Here is an 8,986-nt window from a genome sequence, read left to right on the forward strand (position 1 = left end):
ACCCTTGGCCCCTGCCCTGTGAATGTAGTGTGGCATGCCAGAGTGTGATAACCACTAGTAAGGAACTCTGATTACTATGAGAGGGTCATTGCTCAGCCTCCTGATATGTGAATACTTACCAGTGACTTCAATTTTTAAAAATTTTCAAGACAGTTCCATTTCTTTATTTTTCATGGAACACTCTATTATTAGATATTTTATTAAACTTATGAGTAGACTTTAAGATCATGAATAGGGTATGAAAACATAAGGGAGAGTAAAACAGTAATATTAGAAAATTGATATACTTCAAATATCATGTACTTATCTGCTTGTGCATAAGAATGAAAAAATTCAGTTAATTTCAACATCTACTTAGTATCATCATGTAAATCAATCATAGGTAATGCATTTTTTTCTTAAACTTCTGACATTCTAAAAGAGGGAAAATAATGGACACATGCACAAAAGTGGCACAATGAATGATCTAGAAAATACCCAGATAAGGAATGTAGAGGCAGAAGAGAGCAATGCATTTAAATGATATTTCACAAAAGAGATAAAGGATTAATTATACCTTGATGGTAGTGGATTGCTGGAGAAAAAGTGCAAGATAAAGAGAATGAATCCAAAGTTTGGACAGGAGCAAAAAGCTGACTTCTGGGAAGTTGGGCTGACTTAGGTCTGGATTTATACTGGAGTATGGGGAGAAAAGGTCAGACTGATAAAGGTTGGGATCGTATTACAGGATTGTTTAAAACACTTGTGAAATTCTGATATCAAGTCATAGACCCAAGATACATATCAAACTGTGTTAGATGGTAGGCATACTTACTTCAATCCCACCATTCTAGGAGACACAGTTGGCACAGAGTATAAGTGAAAATGTTTTTAAGTTACCCTCTTTAATAAAATGGTAAGTAAAGAACTTCCCAATTTTATGGTTTATTTTTCATTGTTTCTTTTTACTTGTATATGACAGCAGAATCCATTTTGATACAATTATACAAGCATGGAGTATATCATAGTCTAATTAGAGTTCCATTATTAGGTATTTGGTGGTGAAATTCACTGTGTTGTTTTCATATATGTACGTGGAAACCTATGTCAGATTAATTCCAATGTCTTTACTTCTCTTATTCCCCTTCCCATAACAAAATTCCCCATTGTCAAATCTACTGCACTCCTATTCTTCCTTTACTACCCCCTAATTGTGGGTTAGCTTCCACCTATCAGAGAAAACATATAAACTTCAATGTAGAAACACCTACTATATAAAAGTAAATTTTCAAACCTTTTAAAATTAGTTAAACATAATATATTTTATGGCCTTCAAGTATGCATCATTCTTGAATATTTCAATACAGATATATTATTTTTTGAACGAATAGCATTTCCTTGGAAACCATTTACATAATAGATGAAATTAATAATATCTTTAACAATTAAAACTATAGGCCATCAATAACACTGAAGTTATGTGTATACAGATTATGAAGACCTTATTAATTTGGACCCTTAAGTAATCTCTACTGCAGATCTAAACTAAAATTTCAAGTAAATTTAATAAAATTAATTCAAACAAGATTCAATTGTCAAGAGATTTTTAAATTTATTGAGCGTTACCATAGATTTAAACCAATTCATTCAATTAATATTAGGTATTTTTAAAGAAGGAACATCTTATTATGTTATAATCACCTCCATAAATGGGGATTAGAGCCACTGTAGAATATTTATTTATGGATTTTTAATGTAACTATCCTGTTTATTGCAAGGAGCTGTTAACCAAAATTAATAACCCTAATTATATGCAACACCTGCAAATGTATCATTAAATAAAATTATACATGCACTTTAAAAATATATTTTTGAAGGATGTAGAGTTATAATTTACTGTAGTTAAACAAAATCATATTTTGCCTTATATTAAGTTTTATGTAAAAATGATGTTTTACTTGGGGGCTAAAGAACATTGTCATTTTTGAGAAAGAATTTATCTGTGATCTCACATTTTCATCTTCATATATAATGAGCTTTTTGGCTATGGTCTATGATTAAAAAGAGGAAATTATTTTTATAGGATGATCACATATAATTTAACATCATTATCAGGTATTGTAGTTATAAAGTCAATGAAATTGATTGTAGTATTTGGAATTACTATCAAACTATGCTTAGTATTTCTAGAAAATAAATAAACTTGTTTTATACTCATTATAACTGCTTAATATTTGCCTGTTGTTCTCATAAACTACAAGATTCACAAGGTTTATTTTTTAAAAATAATCTTTAGTCAAGACCACAAAAAGTAAGGAATTTGATTCTGAACAAAATAAAGTTATATATTTCTATCATATGGTAGTTGAATATGTATTATGATGTATTCTAAAATAAATATAACTTTGAATTAAAATAATGCATTAAAAAGCATTCAGTGATCAAGCTTTTCTCATTCCAGGAATGGAGGCAAGATACAGGGACCCAATTTTGAAATGATGAAAACATCCTTAAAGCATTTGTAATGTAAATGGATATGAATTCTATAATATTTTCCATAAGGTAGTTATTAATTGATTATCTTATTTCTAGAGTAAGAGAAGTTTTATTGTATGCGAATTGAAAGTTGGTTGAAATGTAAACACCAACATTTCAGTAATGTGAAAGAAAGACAGTTTTTTTTATAAACATATCTTTATTTACATAAAAATAAATAATATAGGCAAATATTCTAATAACATTTAAATTATTATCCCTAAAAGTTAGGGATAATAATTTAAATGTGAATTATTTCATGAATTTTTCAATACAATAAATTTGTATTATGTTTATAATTAGCAAATAATCTTGTAAAAGGAAGACAGAGATGTACAATTCAAAGATAGCTAAATATATTTGTAATGGGGAAATGAGAAATAGTTTCAATATGTCTATCACAGGCCGATCCTCAAAGAGTCCTGCCATCATAGTGACAAACTATCAAGAGAAATCAATCCTAAAACATCTTTTTCTCATAGGCATACAGGGTAAATGCCTATGGGTAAATAGGAACAAAAACAGAGTTGGCATATTAAGAAAGAAGACTCCTGAACTCTCAGATCCCCCATTTTATTAAACTTTCCTTTGATTCCCTCAGGAACCAGCAGATTTTGCATATTTGGGCTCTATATATTTATTTTAGGTTAGTGCTGGTTAAAACTGATTTTTTGTCCTTTGCAATCATATACATACTCAAATCAATGAATAAAGCAGAGTAATATATACATTGGTATACAATATTGATGATGTTAATTCTAATATATCATTATACAAAATTAAATAATAAAAATCATGTTTGTTTCTTCAAATTACATGTTGTTATTTATTCATTTTTTTCTCTTTTTCCAGTACTGGGTTTTAAACCCTCTCATGTTCTATAGTAGATACATAAAACGCTACATTCTCAGTCTTCCTTCCTCCCTCCCTCCCTCCCTCCCTCCTTCCTTTCTTTCTTTCTTTCTTTCTTTTCCTTCTTTCCTTCTTTTTTTCTTTCTTTCTTTTCTTTTCTTTCTTTCTTTCTTTTCTTTTCTTTCTATTTTGAGAGAGTATCTCATTAACTTTTCCAGGCTGGGCTCAAACTTGTGATTCTTCCGCTTCAGCTTTCCAAGTCCCTGGAATTTCAGGAATGTCTCTCCACATTTACTATATGTTTTCATTTAAAGATGGAAAAAGGACCTCTAAAACATACATAAGAGTTTTGTAATTCATAATACTGTACCAGTAGTTTTTTATGTTTTAGAATACATCTTCCATTTTATTTTAGTATCATAATCCAGTTTATCTCTGTGATCCTATTTTGTTTCTATGACAATGTTTTACATAATTATTAATACCTATGTTTCTTATGGATATTTATGATGTAGCCACCATGAGTCAAATGCTGCATTTGGACCATATGCCAAACTCATATTTTATCATTAAGTATTTCATACAAATCTAGATAAAGTTTTACAAAAACAAATTAATAAGCGTCTTTTATGGTAGAGATTTTATAAAGGGAAACTTTTCAAATAGACCTGCATTATAGCTGTAAGGCACAAAGAACATATCCTACTGATAGAATTATATCCAAGAGTATCTTACTCTATACATAACACACAAACTGATAGCATAATTTAATTCATGATTTCACTTACTTTTAGACAAGAATCTAAAAGTATTACCAAATGAACCCATTAGATTTAATGATAAATTACTCTTTCAATTCTCCATATTTATTCTGTTAATACAATTCTTTGCTTTGACCATATAAATAGTGTACCCTAAAAGTTCCTATTTTTGAAGAAACTGAAGGTTTCCTGAGATTGCAGTCTTATAAGAAGTAATAAGTCTAACTGTGCTAAATGTATTTCTGGTGGTCTTTGGCTGATGAACATTGACAACAATTCATATTCACATTTTATAGAAAAAGGAAAGCAAATTTAAGAGAGAATTTTATGCTTATAAAAGAGCTCATTAATGTTAGATCTTCAAGAAATATGTTAAATAATCTAGATAACCTAATCAATTAATAGATGAGACAACTGATAAAGGAGAGGGATAAATGACTTGATTGTTGTACAGATATTATTAATATTAAAATTGGAATATAAAGTATTTTCTCTTAATTATAATTCTACTTATTGTAATAAAAATTCTGATGTCACAACAAATGTAACATAATATCAGTGATTATGACTGAAAAAACTTCAATTTAATGATAGTAAAATAAATTTTTCATGAAAAATTTTAACTTATAATTTTTTTAATTTCTCAGAATAGAATTGTCCCTTACACAATGTATTTATGAACTTACCAAAGATTAGTCTCTTTTTTAAAGACCTTTAGATTCAATCTGCAGCATTAAATCTTCCCTACATATCCCACCTTCTGGTTTAGGGGTTGTATTCTATGTTATGGAAGGAGTGCTACAAGAAGAGGACAATTAGAAAAAATCAACTTGAAGATGTGCTGTTTTTGTAAAGATCTGAAATACATAATGGAGTTAGTCATGGAAAGTTTTTTATTCATTTTACTTTGTTTATTTTAGTCATGCATAATGTTAGAATTTATTTTGACATAATTGTAAAAAGCATAGAATATGATTTGCTCTAATTTAGTCCCCAGTAGTCTGCTTTCCTTTCCTTCTCCCTCCCCTGTTCCTTCCCTCTACTCTTGTTATCTTTCTGATGTTTATAGTTGATTTTTGTTTGTTTGTTTTTAATTAGCATCTTGTGAATATATTTGATGGTGAGATTCATAGGAGGTTTGGAGAAAGCATTTTCAGGTCAGAGAAATAAAAATAGAAAGTCCCTTGTAAGGTATATTGAGGAATGGCAAAGGGCCACTGTGAATTAACAAAAAGATACTACATAAAATTGAGAAAATAGGTTCAGAGAGGAAAGCAGCCAAGGGCTTTATAATAACATACCCCATCTTAAGTATGTGGCTGTTGGCAATTATCCATGCAGAAGGTAAAATTAGATGTCAGTTCTTGTTCCACAGTTCTGTGAAAGGAACAAGAGCTGGAAACTCTGATACTTATCCTTTTCTCAATGATCGATCAACCAGTTAAACAGATAACCACAGAAGTGGAGAGGTGAACTCAAGAGTACAAGAATCAACATTCAAGATGGCTGAAGAGGAAAAATGAAAGGGATTTCTGCTTGTGTCTCAAAGTTTTAGGTCTTGAACAAATTGCAAATATTTCCATGTAACCTGAATTTTAGCTTTACTGAGAGGGAAAAGTATGTGACAAAAGGTACTGTGTAAGGTGGGAAGAAACCATGCCTGATTAATGCACAGAGTCTGCAGACAGTGTTATCTACACATTTTTCTTTATTCAGACATACTGCCTAGCTAAATCTGAAAATACCTCATGTGGTATGAAGAATGATGTGTGATGGAAACTGAAAATGCTGGTACTCCAAAAATCCTAATTACATTTAAAATGCTGTTTTGAAATCAAAATAGAAACTTAGTCTTAAAAATCTGTAGATAATAAAAATGCTTAAAACTAATTATGACTAATTATATTATTTCAATCATGTATTCCATCCATAAATATATAACATCTGAACATACATGTCTCTATTATATGAATATATGTATGTATGTGTGTGTCTGTGTGTATACCTATATTGAGAGAAAATCCATGGGAAAAAATTTTTCTTCAATACATTGAATTGAAAAAGCACATTTTTCCCCCCAAGGTAGGAGAAATCCTCACTTGCTATTGTTGGAAAGATCAGTCTTGACAGCAGGAGGTACACCTTAAACTTAAAATGTGTCATTGTTGCATACAAGGTACAGGTTAAAAGATGTTGTAATCAAACTAGACTTGTGTCATTTCTGAAATCAATGTATCATTGACCCAAAAATCATAGTCCATAACATTACCTTGGGTCAAGGTGATTCACAGTGCCATACTTAAAATTCTTATTCATAGAATGAAATATGTTGTGCCACTGACTCAAGTTGAAAATTGTCTTTTACCTACTTCAGTAAATATTTTAATTTTGCTTTTCTTTGGAGATTCAGAATATCAAAAGATTTAGAGGAGTAATTATATAATAAGGAAAATTTAATTGTGCATTAGAAACCGGAGAATATTTATACTGTAGTATATACTGAAATATTTTCTTTTTGGTGGATTAAAACACATGGTGTAAGATAACTTCATCAGATTTGGTAAATGTGAAAAAGAAAGTGAGGGTGAAATAAGATGTAAGTAGAATATTTTACATATACTATATATCTATCTACACATATGTATACATATATATTTCTTTATATATTTGTAAACATACAAATAAGTATAAATATTTATTTATTCTATATATATACTTTCTTTTATATTTAAATTATTCTAATTACCTGAGTGTTTATTATCATTAGATAGGCTTAGGAAGTTAATGGGTATTCAGCAAGTACATAGAAGAGCTGGAAAATTTATTGAGATGTTGGACTATATAAAAACAACAACAAAACTAACCAATAAATCAATACACACACCACAAAAGAATATATATAGTAATAATAATAATGATGATGATGACAAACCTCTGGCTGCTCTACCACTTCCATTATTATACCTTTTTATCATTTGATAATTGCTTCAGACTAATCAATCCTTAGCATCTTCTGCTTTAGAACCTATAAGCCGCACAGTAATACATAAATATGCCATATCCATCCCTCAAGGAACTCAGAGACTTTGTGCACAGGCATGCATGCATGCATGTGTGGATTGAGGAAGGCTAGGGCTGGACAATAAGACTACAATATGTTAATGTCTAAAATAATTTCATATATATAACTCTGTAGGGACAGAAGGAAATTTATCTAGCCACATTCTTAGATGGAAAGGATTTTAGGAGAGAAATCTATTCTAAATTTACTTAGAGGAGCAGGAGTTTTTCTAGGAAAATATGGGAATCAATTCTCACCTCCTTCAGAGATGAGGAAGGATGTTCAGAGAGTACATTCTAAATTTGGTTGGATTAACAGAATTTTTCTAGGAAAAAAATAGGAATTCTATGGGAGTTTTGAGAATTTTAGAGCTGTGAAAAAGACAAGCAGATTTAAAATTAGGTAAGTAATTTGTGCCCATTCTGTGTGTGTATATATATGTAAATATATATAAGTGTGTGTGTGTGTGTGTGTGTGTGTGTGTATATATATATATATATATATATATATATATATATATATGAATATAAATAATAAACTTAGAGTTCATATGTTTCTGCAAGAATGTATTTTTTTTCTTATTTCCAATATTTGTACGCAAAATACACCAAATAAGAAATAGTGATATTTGGACACCATGGGTTCAGAAAAAGGTATAGCTACAAATTAAGAGTTTCAAGTTAAAAATGTCACATAAAAACGTGAATTATCTACCACTCTGTTCAAATAATCCTAAATACTTTACTGTGAGTGTGTTCACCAAGAGAGGAGACTGAAGAGGTGGCAGCTTCTACTGTACTTAGTCAACCATGTCAATACTTGATTTCCACATTTCCAAGTTTACTAGTTTCAAAGGAGTTTAGTGCAGTTTTCATTTAGGGTAATTCTCAGTGCTCAACTCATTAGACTTGGTACATCCCATTATCCAAAAAAAGAAGAAGAAGAAGAAGAAGAAAAGAATGGTGAAGAAATAGTGCAAAAGAGCAAAAATCTTCCGAAGAATGATTCTCCTCCACTCTCTCTTACCAACTACTGCCCAGACATTTTCCTCCTTAAGAGAAGGAGAAAAGATGTAACACCTCCCTTGTGTTATACCAATATATAATGTATGTTTATTTATAAACTGTTGTTCACTTAACCTATTTTCTGTGGCACCAGTTTAGATTTTTTTGATTGTCATTTTTCTCATTAGAATTGTTGAGATGTTATTTTATTTTGGTACTTCTCATTTAGGATCAGGATTTGAGGGACAAGTAAATTGTAATGAAGAGTTAGATATGAGAGTTAGTTGAGCTTAACTTTATTTATATTATTTGAATGACTTATTTTAATTTTCCAATGACTATGATAGAACATTTATTTGTTGTCTCTCTGTGAGTGTCTATGTATGAGTTTTTTTTTCTGTGAAATGCCTGTTTATTTGATTTTTGCCCTTTCCCCAGTACTAGAAATTCAAGAAAGAAAGGTGTTTTTCTTTCTCAATTTTGAAGAAATTCTTGAATTTAAAAAAAACATTATTTTTATGAGCTTCACAGATATTTTCTCAACTAGTTGTTTTCCCCGTGTTTATGTTGATTTGCAATGATATATTAACTATGTTCTTTTATGAGTCTCATTACATATTTAGAAAACAAGTCACAACTCCAAAATTTAAAGACAAATGTGCATTTTATTTAGTTTTCTGTTTTTGATTTTGTTGGCTATGATTATTAATGTTGCTTAGGGCTTGCAACATTTTCAAGCTTGCTGTTACCTCAACATTTTTACAGTAATATAGAGTTAGATTCCATACTATGGA

The sequence above is a fragment of the Callospermophilus lateralis genome, unplaced genomic scaffold (genome assembly GCF_048772815.1).
Source record: "Callospermophilus lateralis isolate mCalLat2 unplaced genomic scaffold, mCalLat2.hap1 Scaffold_132, whole genome shotgun sequence".
In the NCBI taxonomy this organism is placed as follows: Eukaryota; Metazoa; Chordata; class Mammalia; order Rodentia; family Sciuridae; genus Callospermophilus; species Callospermophilus lateralis.